Source organism: Centroberyx gerrardi, chromosome 16 (assembly GCF_048128805.1).
Source record: "Centroberyx gerrardi isolate f3 chromosome 16, fCenGer3.hap1.cur.20231027, whole genome shotgun sequence".
Lineage (NCBI taxonomy): Eukaryota > Metazoa > Chordata > Actinopteri > Beryciformes > Berycidae > Centroberyx > Centroberyx gerrardi.
In genome coordinates this window covers 11,219,658-11,235,293 of record NC_136012.1, presented here as the reverse complement: position 1 = coordinate 11,235,293, position 15,636 = coordinate 11,219,658, and the positions used below count along the sequence as shown (strand labels likewise).

Here is a 15,636-nt window from a genome sequence, read left to right as displayed (position 1 = left end):
ACAAGTTGTTTGAGATTTATAGGGGGAAAATTGTATGGTGGATAGCGTACATACAATTTTATAAATATTATTTTTTGGCATCCACACTTTTAGTCCTTTGTACATAATGTAACTTGTAATGGAAAAATACAGCAGGAGCCTAATTGTAATGGAAAAATACAGCAGGAAACCTTGTCCCTTTCCTGACCCTGTCCTGACCAGATGTCAATTCAAAGAAGCTTTATTCGAATCAAAGAGGCTTTATTGGCGTGACCATATTGATGTACAGTAATTGCCAAAATGTCCCTATATGTGACAAGTAAAACCTTGTTCCTGTCCTGATCGGATGTTCCTACATGTGATGTGCGACAGAGACTTTATTACATTTTTAGATTTTATTACATGTTTGACCATGCTTTAACCTCATCATATGAATAGAGTTGTTTTGTACTTCTGTAAGTGCAATAGGCGTGGAGGGTGTTAAGGAACAGCAAAATGTATAAGAGGGAACTGGGAGAAGAGGGAGTTGCTCACTCAGCCTGAAACTATGTTGAAGGTTGTTTGTGCCCACCTGCAGGTGTAACGAATAAACCCAGAAAGGACACTCTCTTGTTTCTCAAGTCTCTTTTATTACAGAAAACTTCCACCACATAACTTTTTATTGTGGAATCTACGCACAGTTTTATAAATGTTTTCAGTGGCAAAGAGCTGAAACAGAGACATCTAGTTGCTTTTACATTTACTAGAACAGTCACAATCAATACTGTAGGTAGCCAAAAAAAGAAAATATATTTTAATTGATTGCCTGTTGATATAATCTATACACGACTAGAATTATCATTTAATTAAGATTTGTGAAGAGTGACTCTCCGTGGTTAACACAGTTAAACTTCAAATTGAATTCTGAATTGAATTGAATTGAATTATTCATGTATTTATTGGTAAGTAATAATTTATATTACATTAATTTATATCCATTTTTTTTTACATTGATTTCACTAATAAAACTGTATACTTTGATATGGAGTGGTCTTGCATATTTAATACAAAAAAAGAGAAATATCAATGCAAATACATAATTATAAAGACAAAAAAATCTTGTGAACTTTGTATTATTTGGGTTTTCAGAGCAATCAGTCACACATTAAAATGAATTTGTTTCTTTGCATATCCATCTGATCATCTGAAGCCAGAAGCAGTCCCTAGGAGTAGCTTGCTCAAGGACACTTCAACAAGGAAGCACACACTGACTGTTGTTGGATCTGTAACCTTCGGGTTACAGAACCATCTCTCTAGTTCTTTAATGAAGGGATAATTGAAATGGCATCTTTCAGCTCATCCAAGACTTGCTGCAACTCCTCTGCCGTTTCCCTGATTGATCGGACAAATTTCATGATCTCAAATCTGACTGGATCAGCCTGTGGGTTAGATGTGGCCTCCAAAGTGGAGGGCACTGGTGCAGAGCTGTCAGAGATGGGCACTAATGCTGCGGTGTAAGCCGCAGCTACTACCTTAGAACAGGTTTTGTCTTTTCCCACTGCTGCCTTTGCCTGTCTAATGTGATAGATCTCCTTAGCATCCATGGCAATGAAGAAGATATCTACTACAATAAATAAACCAGAAAGCACACCTGTTGCTACCTCTGCCACACGAACTGCCCTGGCTGTCTGTGCTGCCACCCTGCCAATGTTCATCACTTGAACTAGTCGGATCAGTTCAGAAATGCCGCCCACTCCTCTTCCTGCCCTGATGCCAAGCCTTACCAGGTTTTCTTTACTGAAACTGCTGTCCTCAAAGTCAGCAGAGTCACATATTTTCCTGAGTATCTCTAAGCCCTCTGTGATCTCCTGAAGCCACACAACCACAGCGCTTTTTTTTCCATCAAACTCTTTAATGATGCTTCGGATAGCTTTACGATCAGAGGATTGGTTGACCATATTAGTGATGTTTGAGACACCAGCAGTGGCCCCACCAGCTACAGCCACCCCTATACCAACCCCAGTGACAATAAGGGAGGCCCCGACAGTGAAGGGGGCCAGAATAAGGCCCACTATGGACGTAATCCCCCCATTAGACCGATCACTCCCCCCGTCAGACTGCCAATGGTGGTGCCCTGGTGCACACGCTCCAAACCGTCTGCCACATCTCTCAGCTTGTCCAAGTTGGTCTGAAGTTCCTCCACAGTTGCTTTGCTCTATCCAAGAAACATAGAACGTGTCAGTGGACAAACAGATAGAAATAGGAATAGGTAGATATTCAAAAAGTCTCATATTTCACTGTCAGTTGATCGAGAGTAGCCAAAAAAAGGCTACAGCTGTGATACTAATACAGGAAAGTTGGCAGGATGAGTGTGAGATGTGGGATGTTTTTATAGGGTAATTAAGTCAAACCTTTTTTGAGAGAAAACTAATAATAAAGGGTCTTCCCAGAATCTCGCTGGCTGATGGTCGTAAGTCATCATCTTTCCTGAATATGTCACTCAGGAGTTCGCAGAGCTCAGGTGAGTAGCACTCTGGGAGAGACGGGTAAGGACCACCCTGTTTGATTAATGTTAGGAAACACAGAAAGTTATAAAAGACCGATGACAGAAAAAATTAGGTTATATCAAAGTTGGAGTGAAGATCATCCCAGTCGAGACTAAGACAAGATCAAGACCAAGGTTGGTCAAAACAGACCACCAAACTGATTTTCAAGCAATGTTCCTAATCCAACTTTGCCTTTCTGTTCAGCCATTTGAAAGAGACAAAGATTCAAGCAGAAATTGTCAGGAAAGGAGTTTCTTTATAGAATGTAAATGAAAGAAACATTGCTTATGAAGTTTGAGACTGATGCCTAAGACCAAGACACAGAAAAATGAGGTCCAAACCCAAGACACTGAAAACTTTGGGTAATACTTACCGCTAGCTTTATAGTACACAGCTCGTGGAGTACGCATCCCACTGACCAAATGTCACTGCAAACAAAGCATGTGTCATTATTTTTTTGTCATCAGGACTGTTAAATTGCTGTTGTCAGGTTAAAAACTTATCTTCAAAAAATCAGATGTACAGCACCAAAAAGTCAATTTATCAGTAATTTTGAAAGCCGTAGTTTCAGATGAACAGCAATGCATTTTTAAAATGTATCATGGTTTGCATAAACCCCAGGGGTATAAAACTTGCTCTATCTAAAAAGGACTGTATGAATCTTCTGTTCAAAAGTTGACCAGTTGACCAGCAGTGAAATGGAAATGGGGCATTAGGCAACATTAAAATCTTCTTATTTATAATTCCTGTCTTTTGAAGAGACTTCATGTTGATTAATGTCAATAAAATCAAAACTAGTGTTATTGTTCCATCAAGCTGAAAAATATGAAGACTTTAATTCCAAAATTAGATAGCAATCACTCAAAAAAGGAGATATCTGCTCTTAGAAAATTACTGATATTGCAAAATGAAAACATATTAAGGAGCATTTGAAGTAGCAAACAACTTAAGTCATTGGCTGTCAAAATGACACCTTTACAGATGTTTTCCTTAATATTTTTAAGATTTTGAATAATAAACTTTAAGAACTATAATATTTTTTTGTAAAATGACAAAAAAAATTGCATTTTGAAGAGGAAGTCATAATTTCTGAACATATATCATAGTAGTACGCTCAAAATTAAATATTTTAATGGTTCCCCTTTTTTTTGTTGGAACCTTCAAAAATGAAGCGAAGCCTGCAAAGCTAGTTTAGGCAGACAACTCGAGTCGCGCTGCAGTCATGTGATACACACACTACTCATATAACTCTTATCAAGCGCCCCCCTCTCAATAACACGGTCTATTTAAGCTTCCTGTACCTGCTCACTCTCTTTTGTACGGAGCCATTGGGAGAGAAAAAAGGTTATATTGAGTCCACGATTTACTGTAACGTGCGCACGTTTTAGTTCATTTGTGTGCACGAGATACAATTCGTTCCCTCGATTTCGTTTAACTGTGTATTTTAGGAAATGCAACTTAAAAGACACCTTTTAGGTATTGCAGATATGCCTAGTAAGGATTTGGTATGTTAATATCCATTGTCTGTTTACACTGAATAGGCATATCCCCTAAATATTGCAACATATTTAGCCACTTAACCTTCAGGCCATGTAAACACAATCAGGTGGCTGCAACACACCCAGGGCAGCGCCACATTTAAACATAATCACCAATATGTGCACTGACTCTTTATAAGCTCATGAAGAGCGCATGTATTTTATATCGACAGCACGATATCACTATTTCGAGGGCACGTTTTGGCAATTCGTGCGCACGTAAAGAGGAAATCGAGGGAACAAATTGTATCTCGTGCGCACGAATAAACCAAAACGAGGGCTCATTTTAACCAGATCGAGGGAACGAATTGTATCTCGTGCGCACAAAAAAAGAAAACAAGCTGAAATTGCATATAGTGCGCACGTTACAGTAAATCGTGGCCACAACATAAATTATTTTTCTCCGTACTTTTGCATTGGCAAGCTGCTGCTACACTGCTCAGACTGCTGGTTACTGCTGCTCAGTTATTGCTGCTGCTAACCATACATAATTTCATCATCCCCACCTCCACCCCAGCATCCACCTGTAGGCTCTGATTCTAGGTCTCCCCCGGGGGGGGGGAGTTCCCTATTGTCACTCCCTGCTCTCTTAGGCTAGCTAGGTGTACGCTTGCAGGGAGTGACAGGATCAGAGCCTAGATACCATACTAAATTCTGTATATATATTTGCATTCGAGTCTCTATAATCTGTTTACATGGGTTGGCAGACTGAAATATGTCCATCTTGGTAGTGTCAAGGTCCCCACTGTCTTAGAAACCTTGGAAAAGTCATGGAATGTGACAGATGCATTTCCCAGGCCTGGGACAGTTATGGAAAATGTCATGGAAATATGGTCATATTGAAGTTTGGAACATCAAGCTTGCTTGCTGGTAGATTTAGGTGCCTTTGAATGGACAATAACTGAAATAACAAATTCCATAAATGACACAAGTCCCAAGTGTACAGAAGAGGATTAGGACCACATGTGAAAAATTTATTTGAGTTCTGAGTTTATGTAATTTCACTGATTAGCACAGCTTCAACCAGAGAGGAGGAACTAATCAGTGAAATCACCTGGTACAGTCTGTGGTTGGAATGAAAACCTGCAGCCCTCCATGGTACACCATTCAATACCCCTGCTGTAATGTGTCAAACAGGAAATTAAACTATTTTCTCAACCAGCCAAAGTAGCTGTTTACAAAATTGACTGACCTTTTTACCTTTTTACTTACTTTTTACCAGACAAATATGATTTTCAGAATATTTGTCTGGTATGGCTGCTAACTTGCCAGAGCAGCTGGTAGAGGTTACAAATTTGACAGCCAAAGTCAAGGTTTACCAACATTTGGCTGGTGGCTGGTAAGTCGTGGTGCAAAGCTCTTTACCTTTTAGCAGTGTACATCTCATCTGGCAAGGCTTCTGGTGCCAAATAACTTATTGCTCCTCTTTCCAAAGGATTTGAATTAGTGGTTGACAGAGAGGTTGAACTATGTGAACAAAAAATATATTTACAATAAACAACTGTATCCTAACTGATAAATATATTAATGAAGAATGCAATGAGGTTAGATTTTGTTTTTAAATGATACAGTACTTTTCACCAACTTTTCCAAATCCACCCAAGCGCACTGTTCCAAATTCTGTGAGAAATATAGTCTAAAAAAAAAAAAAAAAGGTAAAATCTTAGCTTTAAATTATAGAAGGTATATATTACCTTATCTTCACTAATTAATGCTTAAGTATAGTAATAAAGCAGTAACCAACCATGTATTAATATTTTAGCTCTTAACTGAGTGTGCTTTCATCATGATCAGGTAATATGCTGACACATGTATAATTACTTAGAAACAAATCAAAAACTACAGTGTTGCTGATTAAATGTTCGTTCTACATTAGCTCATGCTACTCACAGGTATAGGCTAATCAATGTTGCTAATCAATTTACTTTCAACTTTGAACAGGGTTGTTTTATGGACTAACAAACTTCACCAGAGTTTCAACAGGCTTCGCCCTCTAACAGGGCTCTATTGGCTTAGCCACTCATCTAGTCGCCTCAGCGCACTGAAAATTTGCATGCACGTGCTCAGCCAATCAGGATGAGCCTATACACCCTCTATGGGGCCTCGCGCTCACACAATAAATGGCGAGCAGACCAAGCCGGTCTTCGTCGCTCCTGCCTTGGACGAGGTTTGGGCGGCTGTGGAAGCATCCTGGAAGGAGCCGCTCCGCTGCAAGGCTTCTATCTCTGGCCTCTCTGATTTTTCCAATGTCCACGGGAAAGGCGCTATCTGCCGCTCTGGTGTTCCCCCGCTCAATGACGCGCTGGCCGCTCATTTTTCTCCTGGCTCAACCAGCTGGTCTGGCAGCAGGAGACATGCTCCTCCTCAACCCAGAGACAAGGAGACGGTGGAATTTTATGGCAAGTTTTTCCACCTCGCAGCCCGTGTGGCTCGGTCTGACAGCCCTTAAGAAGAAGGACAAGGAGGACCTGCTGGGTGCTCCGCTGTCACCTGATGGGCTCTTCGGCGCATCCGTCACCTTGGCTATGCAGCATTTCCAACGCTTAGAGGAGGAAAAAGCTCAGCTGCGCTGTCATCTGCCGTTGGCGTCTTCTTCCGCCAAGCAGAAGACTTCCTCCCAGGACCCAAGGGAACGGCGTATGGCGGCGTCCAAGAGGCGTTGGACGGCGTAATGTGGCTTCCTCTTCCGCTACGTCCTCCTTTTGCCCCCCTGCCGCCGTCCGCGACGCAGCCCGCCCCGCCACCGGCTCGCTCCGATGCCGACGCTCCTCCTCCGCCACCGGCCCAGAGAGGACCCCGGGGCTCCCGTCGACCGCTGGCTTGTTCCTGGAAGGCTGGGAACCAGCCGCCCAACAAGAAGCAATACTTACTGCCGGAGGGGGGAACCGACCCGGCTTGCGAGGCTTCTGTTCAGCCCCAGCTGTGTATTAGTGGCGTTGTCCGCGCATCCCCCCACAATGTTCCTGGATATGTTCCCATTGTGCCTTATGTGAATGATGTCTTTGTTTGAAATAAAACCAATTACTTCTTCCATAAAGAGCCTATTCCTATCACCCTGACTGCCGATTGCTCTCTGTCCTCCTCCCACAAGGGAAACCGGCCAGAGCGGCGATCGCAGTCATCATTTTGCTGTCTGCTCTCTTCCCACATGGGAAGCGCGGTGGAGCAGCGATCGGTTTGGTGGTTTGGTAACCCCCGGTCTTTGGGCCGAAATGGGGCGGCTGATGGTCTCAGTATCACCAACCCAGGAAGGAAGGAAGCCGGAAGGCTTTTACCGTTCTGCCTGTCTTCCACACGGAAAACACAGCAGAGTGGCGAGCGACTGATATGTTGCGTAACCACTCCCCGCTCTCCGGTCTCGTGAGTCGGCGTGCATTGGAGGCTGGTATCAGCAACGTTGACCCACCTGATTGTGCTTCAGGACGACGGGATGCATCGCCGGGAGTCGCTCCGAACTCTCCACCTTTTTTCCATGAAAGAACGGTGGATAAACAACAGACCGGCACGCCGTTTTTTCGGCCCGCCTCACTCGTCCACAAGAACGCGGACTCGATGACGGCAGAGCGGCCTCTCAACTATTTCGGCCGGCGGATGAGCTCCAGATGGCAGATCCTTCGTGAAGCACGGGGAATCAGTTGCCCGCCCGGCTCGAACGAGAGGTCGGCCCCCCGCCTCTCGTCTCCAACGGCGGGCTTGATTTCTCCTAGACGCCAGCCAGTGTATACGGAGCGAGAGTGGACGAGTTTTCAAAATACTCCGCTCCCCCGCTCATTGGACCGTTCTGCTGACGTCATCGTTGCCTCCCCTCAGAGGCAAGCGGACGTGTGTGAGGACAGTCTTTCTCACACAGCGTTGTCAACACCGTTTTCCCTCACTGCCGCCTACTCCGCCTCGAAGCGAATAGCGGACGTCAAAGGGGACTGTGTATTACAGTCTATGGCGAGAACGCTGTCTGCTGATTCTAATGCCGTTTTTGCCACTGAGCAAATAGCGGCGGCATCAGACAACGGCTATGCAAGTGTGGAGGCGGGGCTTCAGATGCCGTCGGGCCATTCACCGCCACACTACGCCGTGTCTGTCAGATCCCAGACAGAAGGTCGTGTTGGAGGCGGTTCGGCGGGCGAGACAGGGCGGAACAGTGACGGCTTTGACCGTCATGCGGCTCCTGGGTCTCATGGTGGTGGCTCACCCTGTGGTTCCACTGGGGCTGCTCCGTATGAGACGCCTTCAGAGATGGTTTGCCAGATTGCGTTTGGATCCACGACGTCACAAACGTCACATGGTAACCATCCCCCCAACAGCCAGGGAGGACCTGGCATATTAGGGGACCCCCCAAATACTGGCGGAGGGAACACCGCTGGGGAGAGTGACCTCCTTCGGTGTTCACAGACGCCTCCCTGATGGGTTGGGGGGGAACCTGCCTGGGGCAGTCAGTCGGTGGTGTGTGGCCTTCAGGGACAAACCAGCACCTCAACCTACTAGAGTTGACTGCAGTCATCCTGGTCCTACAGCACTTCCTGCCTCTGTTACAGGGGAAGGATGTGCTAGTGAGGACCGACAACTGTTCGACGGTGGCGGAGTGCAATCCGCACCATTGTTGAAGGCTGCCGAGAACCTGTGGCGCTGGGCCACAGAGCACCTCTGTTCTCTCAAGGCGCTGCATATTCCAGGCCTGGAGAACACAGGGGCCGACCTCATGTCGAGGGGCAGGCCCCTGGAGGACGAATGGAGATTACATCCCGACATAGTGGACCAGATTTGGTCCCAATTCGGGAGGGCGGAAGTGGACCTGTTCGCCACCCGGCAGAACGCCCACTGTCCCCTGTGGTTCTCTCTGTTTCCCCGAGACGCTCCCCCATTGGGGGTGGACGCGTTTGGACATGCGTCATGGCCAGGAAAGCTGCTGTATGCTTTTCCTCCCCTCCATCTCATTCCTCCCCTGCTGGCGAGAGTGAGAGTGGAGAGACTGTCGCTCATTCTGGTGGCCCCGGACCGCATAACGGCAACGTGGTACGCGGAGATGAGACAGCTGCTGGTGGCTCCACCCAAGACAGTTCCCCATTTTTTGGGGGGCATTGTCTCAGGTGAATGGAGTGATAGGCCGATACCCAGCCTGGGACAGCCTCTCAGGGTTTGGTTCCTGAGAGGGACAGACTGATGCGGGTGTGGTGCAGACCATCCAGGGCACGAGGGCTCAATCCACCATTGATAGCTACAAGGCTAAATGGTTTCAGAAATGGTGCGGGGAGCGGAATATCGATCCTTTGAACTGTTCAATTGGATCTGTTCTCTCTTTCTTCCAGTGCCTGCTGGAAAGGGGGCTGGCGCACTCCACTATTAAAGTGTATGCATCGGCAATCTCTTCTTGCCATGAGGGGTTTGGAGAGAGGTCGGTTTTCGGCCACCCCCTCATGAAGTGTTTTTTGCAGGGGGCTAGGAGAAAACGCCCAGTGTGTTCCACCGCCCCCCAGTGGGAACTGCCTTTGGTCTTGGAGGCTCTGTCTAAGGAGCCTTTTGAACCGATTAGGCAGACTTCTCTTAAGCTGTTGTCGGTCAAGATTTTATGTTGGATACCTGAGACTCCTCAAACTCTCCTCCAGATTCTCTCTTCTCTTTGATCTTTTCAGCGAGGCTTCCTCCCTGACAATAGTCCATCACTATGTAGTAAGTGTCCTCATCTGTGAAAAATGGGAAATGTAGAATTTGTGAGCATTTTCAAAGCAGTCATCTTCAAAATATTATCACTGTGTATAAGATAATTCTCACTAATAAAACAATGATGAGCCGTATTACATGAATTAAAATTCATATACATTCATATATATTCATACTATACATGAGCAAGGATATTCAACATCTTTTTATTTTATCAAATGGTTAGATTTAAAGATTTTGTTTTATTGTTTTTTTTAAAATACTTCTATTTATACTTTATACTTCTTTAGTTTCAGGTTAGATCCAGTCAACACAACACAACTGGACTTAGTCTTGATTGGCACCAAAACAACTGCTTCAGTCATTCCAATTAAGGGCTCAGCTACACCAGGTGTGTTTCTAGCCGTTGAGCTGCGGTCACACCAGTGCAAAACTTTTTTTGCCCCTCATTAATTTCAATGGAGGAGGGCATGACTGAGGGGGAGCTCAGCGAAGCTTCCGGTCCCACCTATTTTTCACCACCGCGCCCAAGTAAATTTTGCCCTACCAATTCTGGTCTGACCACTGCATTAGTCAGGTTTGCAACATTTATCCAGCATTGTGATTGGCTGTTAATCAACCAATCAGAGCCTGTATTCCCACTACATGTCTCCCTCCCCTTCGAGCATCAGAAAAACCAAAACAGAGAAATGACTGAGCACTTTCAAGATGTCCCCACGTCTTCGGTGGTCCTGGTTTGAACACAGTTTATTCCCTTGTCCTTTCTGTGTGGAGTTTGCATGTTCTCTCTGTTTGCGTGGGTTTCCTCCCACAGTCCAAAGACATGCAGGCCAGGTGAATTAGAGACTCTAAATTTCCCACAGGCATGAATGTGAGTGTGTTTGATGTAGTATGGTATATGATATGTACGTAGTATATGTATATGATGTAGTGTGGCGTATAGCATATAGTGATGTAGTATGGTATATGACATGTAGCCTATATGATATGTAAAGCCCTTTGAGACATGCATAAGATGAAGGGGATGATATAAATAGATTTACTTTACTTGAATTAACATTAGCAGGTGAAACTTGGAAATGTGGAGAGGTTGGCTAATTGTTGCTTCACCTCTAGTCAGAGCCACCGTGGTCATTCTGTCATCAGTGTAGACCTGCTTTTAACCTATGAACCACTCAGGCCTCTAAGGTCATCTGGCATTGGCCTTTTAGCTGTTCCTAGAGTAAAATCAAAATCCGGTGAAGCTGCTTTTAGTCACTACGCACATAGCCTGGCAGATTTCCTTAGATGTGCCAAAACTCTACGCTCTTTTAAAAGTGGGCTGAAAACCTTCCTTTTTTCCCAAGCTTTCGACTAACCTTGTGTGCATGTATATAGGGCTGTATATATGTATGTGGATGTATGTATGTGTTTATACTGTTATCTCTACTATTTTAAAATATATTTTTTTCTATTTTCATTGTTTTTTGCATGTAAAGCACATTTAGTTTTCCTGTGAATTAAATGTGCTATACAAATAAAGTATGACTTGACTTGACTTGAGTGTATGTTGTTGTTGTTTGCTTGGGAAATGATAATTGCATTAATTTATAGCTTGACTTCCTTGTAGAATTAATGGGCACTTGTGGTTTCAGATAATAAAATGCAAACATGCGTGATCTCCGTCCAGTAGCAGGCAACTAGGTAGGTTACTTTTGGGAAGCCACTTTCATTCTTTGTAATCCCCTGAAATGCTTTCAAAGTGTTGTTACTGTTTGAAAGGTCAGCGATAGGAAAATAATCCACAAAAACTGAAATGATTTTGTTCCTTGACATGAAATCGAGGTGAAGAGACACCAGTGATAACACATTTTTAGGGGATACAAATTTTGGCACAAATGACTGTAGCTCTGGCTACATGGTTAGTATTGACAGTATTGACTGGAGCCTTTTCAGCTTTCGGCTGTTTTCAGCTTATTGTAGTCTAAGTGTAGCAACGAGAAATGATAGTTTATGTCCTTACTCAAACTTGCTGTTTATAAATTAAAGTGTAATCAGCACAATGTCACTCTAGAATGAGTAAGAAGAAGTAAGTACTAGAAGTAAGTTGTGCTATCACAACTTGTGTTTGCTTTAGAGCTCTGTAATACTGTTTGCATCTTGAGTGTGTGTGCAGAGAGAGAGAGGGTTTGTTGATACTTTTTTTTGGGTAGAGGGCAATGTGATGTCATACTGCTTCTAGGGGAGATAGCGTGAACAAGCGTGTGTTACATTTTCCCAGAAAAACTCCTCAGTGTCTGGTGAAAAGAATGGTAGTCTACACCCGCGCAATGACCACGACTGAGGAGCACATCAGGAATTGGGAGAAAATATGGAAAAAGGCAATAAAAAGAAATGGACACCAGTGGATTAAGTTTAATCTTGTCTGCACATTTTAAAACAAATTCATGAAAAAGGAATAATACACTTTAAATTAATTTCTCCAGGCTTACCTTGAAAAGAATTCTTGCTGCTCACAATATGAGGATGGCTTGTTGTCTTGAGGATTTCTATCTCTGACATTAATCCTTCAACAGCGTTCCTGGGGATCTGTTTAAAACACCACTGACATAAGAATAGTCTGGCAGAATAGCCTGGTGGTCAGAGCAACAATCACTTCTGAAGTATGACTACTAAGTATGACTATATACTATCATCCTCATATTAAATTTTAGTTTCACATATTCAAATAAAAAAAATCAAGATACCTAGATAACTAACTCGGTGAACTGCGTCTTGAAATACCCCAGGCGCCTGTCTTACCAGGCAAGTTTAACATTGTCAGGGTATCTTTGCAATAGCTGGCTTCACAAAGCCAAACAAGTGGTCTCACAAAGGTGGATATCAACTTGCTCTGTCAGCCCAGAATTTTCCAACCCAGCTATGAGCATGTTCACATAAAAGGGGCGGGGTTTGTAACAAATGAAACATGGACAGATCCAGAGCAGCGGGTTTAAGATATAAAATAAGATCCCTGTGGGGAAATTAGGTCGTTGCAGCAAAAAAAGTAATATGATTCAGCGGGAAAAAGGAAATAGAATATAAGCACACAACTAGATAAAGCAATAAACAGTACAAATATAACCTGCTCCAGAGCAGGTTAGCTGTGCAGCAGTGTAACACAATGCCACTATAGCTATCTATATCTGTAGTCATATCTGTATTAGGATTTAAACTAGAAGTGGGCGTGTCGCAAGTATAGTATTGTAAGTAAAGTATTTATAAATTTGACATAATATTATTCATGTGGCCAAACAGGACAAGGCTGAATTCATACATCAGGCTGCTTTTTCCTTGTTCTATGCAATGTGTTACTTTGCAGGCTATAGACTTAGTGAATTTCAGTCCAGTTCATGTATGATTTTGGAGATGACTTTGCAGTGGTTTACCCTGCCTCTTCCAATACCTTGATGAAGTGTCTATCGCCCATTATATTGAAGGGGGCCAACTAAGTACACTGATCAAATTGATCTTCAGCTTCCCTAGATAAAGGGTTAATAGAGTTAAAAACAGGTTTCCAAAAGATCCTGTCTGGCTTCTTTCAAAGATCCTGTGGTAACAAAATCTGCCAAGGTCTCAGTTCAAATTTCGTTTACAACTTTCTTTCAAATAGAGAAGAATGTTCTTCAAATGCAGATTGTGAGATTTTGGAATGTGTGCATGAATGTTTCATATTTTAATATGTAATAAAGGCAAAAAGTGCAGGATCTCACCACTTACCTTAGCCAAATTGATCTTTCTTATCAGAAATGTGTCGCCTTCCTTTGTGGCTACAACACCATTTTCTGTTTCTCTTTCAAAAATGTAGCCATGCTTCTTAAGGATGCTCTGTTCACTCCCCATCTTTGTGGTTATCGCCTTGTGACACACACACACACACACACACACACACACACCCGACAATTCTTCATTATAGGTACTGTGTACGAAGGGTTTCATTCTAAACCATGTATCCATTGTGTGGAAAAAAAATTGACCTGAATTTGATTATTTCAATAATAAAACAATTATCATCAGTGTTAATTTTGTCAGCGAAAATCATAACGATAAATTTTCGTTGACGACCAATATTACTATGACGATGAAGTGACTTTGATGATAATGTACTGATCCTTGAAAATAAAAAAAATATGACAACATCTATTTACAGCTCTCCATGACAAAAATTATGAAACGAAAAACCACAGTGGAAAAAAATAACTAGACTAAAATAATGAAAAGCCCCTTTGACGAAAATATAACTATAAGGAAATTAATAATTTTGACCAATGGACATGTTAAAATTCAAACTGTGTACTGATGATGACCCATCCAATAAAAATACCATGTCCCACACAGTTTATCTCCCCATTATGTTGAGCTGTCCTCACTTTGAAAGAAGTGAAGCACAGTGGAAAATTTTATGTAGTCAATATGGCATCAAATCCTCCTGGCAAAGATTCAGCCAGATCAGTAGGGAAAAAAGAAGAAATATTATCTGGATGCACGGTTACCAGTTAAATTACCAAATTCCACTAACTTTACTTAAATACCACAAGGTAATAATATTACCTACCGTTACAATTTGTAGAGCAGCAGAAGACGTGTTAAAAACTGAAATGTAGAGTTTATATAGGAAAGTGTAAGAAAGGGCAGTATATGTAGCTTCCACCCATGTGAAACCATGTCCTGTTTTGTAACTTCCTATTACAATCAGATAGTGGAACAGTACATTCTAATAGACAATAAAATCATTGTAAACAAAAGCTAATAAGACGAACAGTAAAAATGCCAAAAATGCATTAAAGACATGGTTACATTATTTGCATTTTTACTGATTACTTTATTGCCAGCAGAGAACTTTATAACTCTGTTTGAAAGTGCTATACAAATAAAGGTTATTATTAAGTTGTATTACGATTGTTGCCACAACTGCTATCACATAGATGTGTAATACTATACAAAATCGAATCGTATCTGAGCTGATGTAATCTAAAATATAAATGCTCAAATGTAAAGCACACACAGAACCTGACAGCATTGAATGATGCAATCCTGATCACTACAGTCAGATCTGTCTTTCTTTCACCCCTCTCTCTATGTATCTCTGTGTGCATGGTGTCCTCTGGTTTGGTCTCTGTGCCAGTTTGTCTCTCCTGTGCTCCTCTGGACTGGTTGTGAATGTGATAATGGGGCACTGCCTGCTATTTGTAATCTTCCTTTCTTCCCTTTGACTCTCTTCACCAGATAATGCATTACAAATCACAATCTTACAAATCTGCTGGACATGCCCATATACAAGAGCACAGAATGAAATCACAGGTCCAGAACACTGATTCTAACATCGGCCTTGTTGACAAGACGACTGTTATCTGCTGCCAAGGACTCTTCCTCTCTTGTCTTTCTGCTTAGGCTCAGAGGCCATTTCAGGGCAGCTGTCCCAACCATTACAGATGGGGCAGAGCAGAAAATAAAGCAGGTTCAGAAAATCAGTCAGGAACAAATAAATTAATCAGACTTTAATTCTGGGACAAGGCGGAGCAGACATGGAGCATTTTATCATTAGCTGGACACTGGAATCCAATCAGGAGAGAGAGAGTGAAAGAAAGAAAGAAAGAAAGAAAGAGAATGTGTGTCTCCTTGCATGAAAATGTCAGGACATGGGGTGTGTGTGAGTGAGAGACAGAGAGAGAGAGAGAGTGAGTCCCTATTTCTCAATTGATCTCTTTTGTCACTTCCTACAAATCAACTCCCTTCCTCCTCCTCCTCTTCCTCCTCTCCAACCCGTTCTCATTCCCAACTCGTCCTATGTTGACTTGAGCTCTTTAGTGCTAATATTGATTTTTTTTTAAATTGGTTAGTATGGTTGTAGATCGGTTTCGAGGCCAAATGGAAAAATAAATCGCTTGAATTAAATACATGAATTTGGCTCATAAGCTATA

General features: G+C 42.7%; 1 pseudogene; it reads right to left on the bottom strand.

The window, feature by feature from the left end:
* Positions 1-1,076: 1,076 nt before the first annotated feature.
* Positions 1,077-6,356, bottom strand: LOC139918942 (uncharacterized; annotated as a pseudogene).
* Between the last annotated feature and the right edge of the window lie 9,280 nt (positions 6,357-15,636).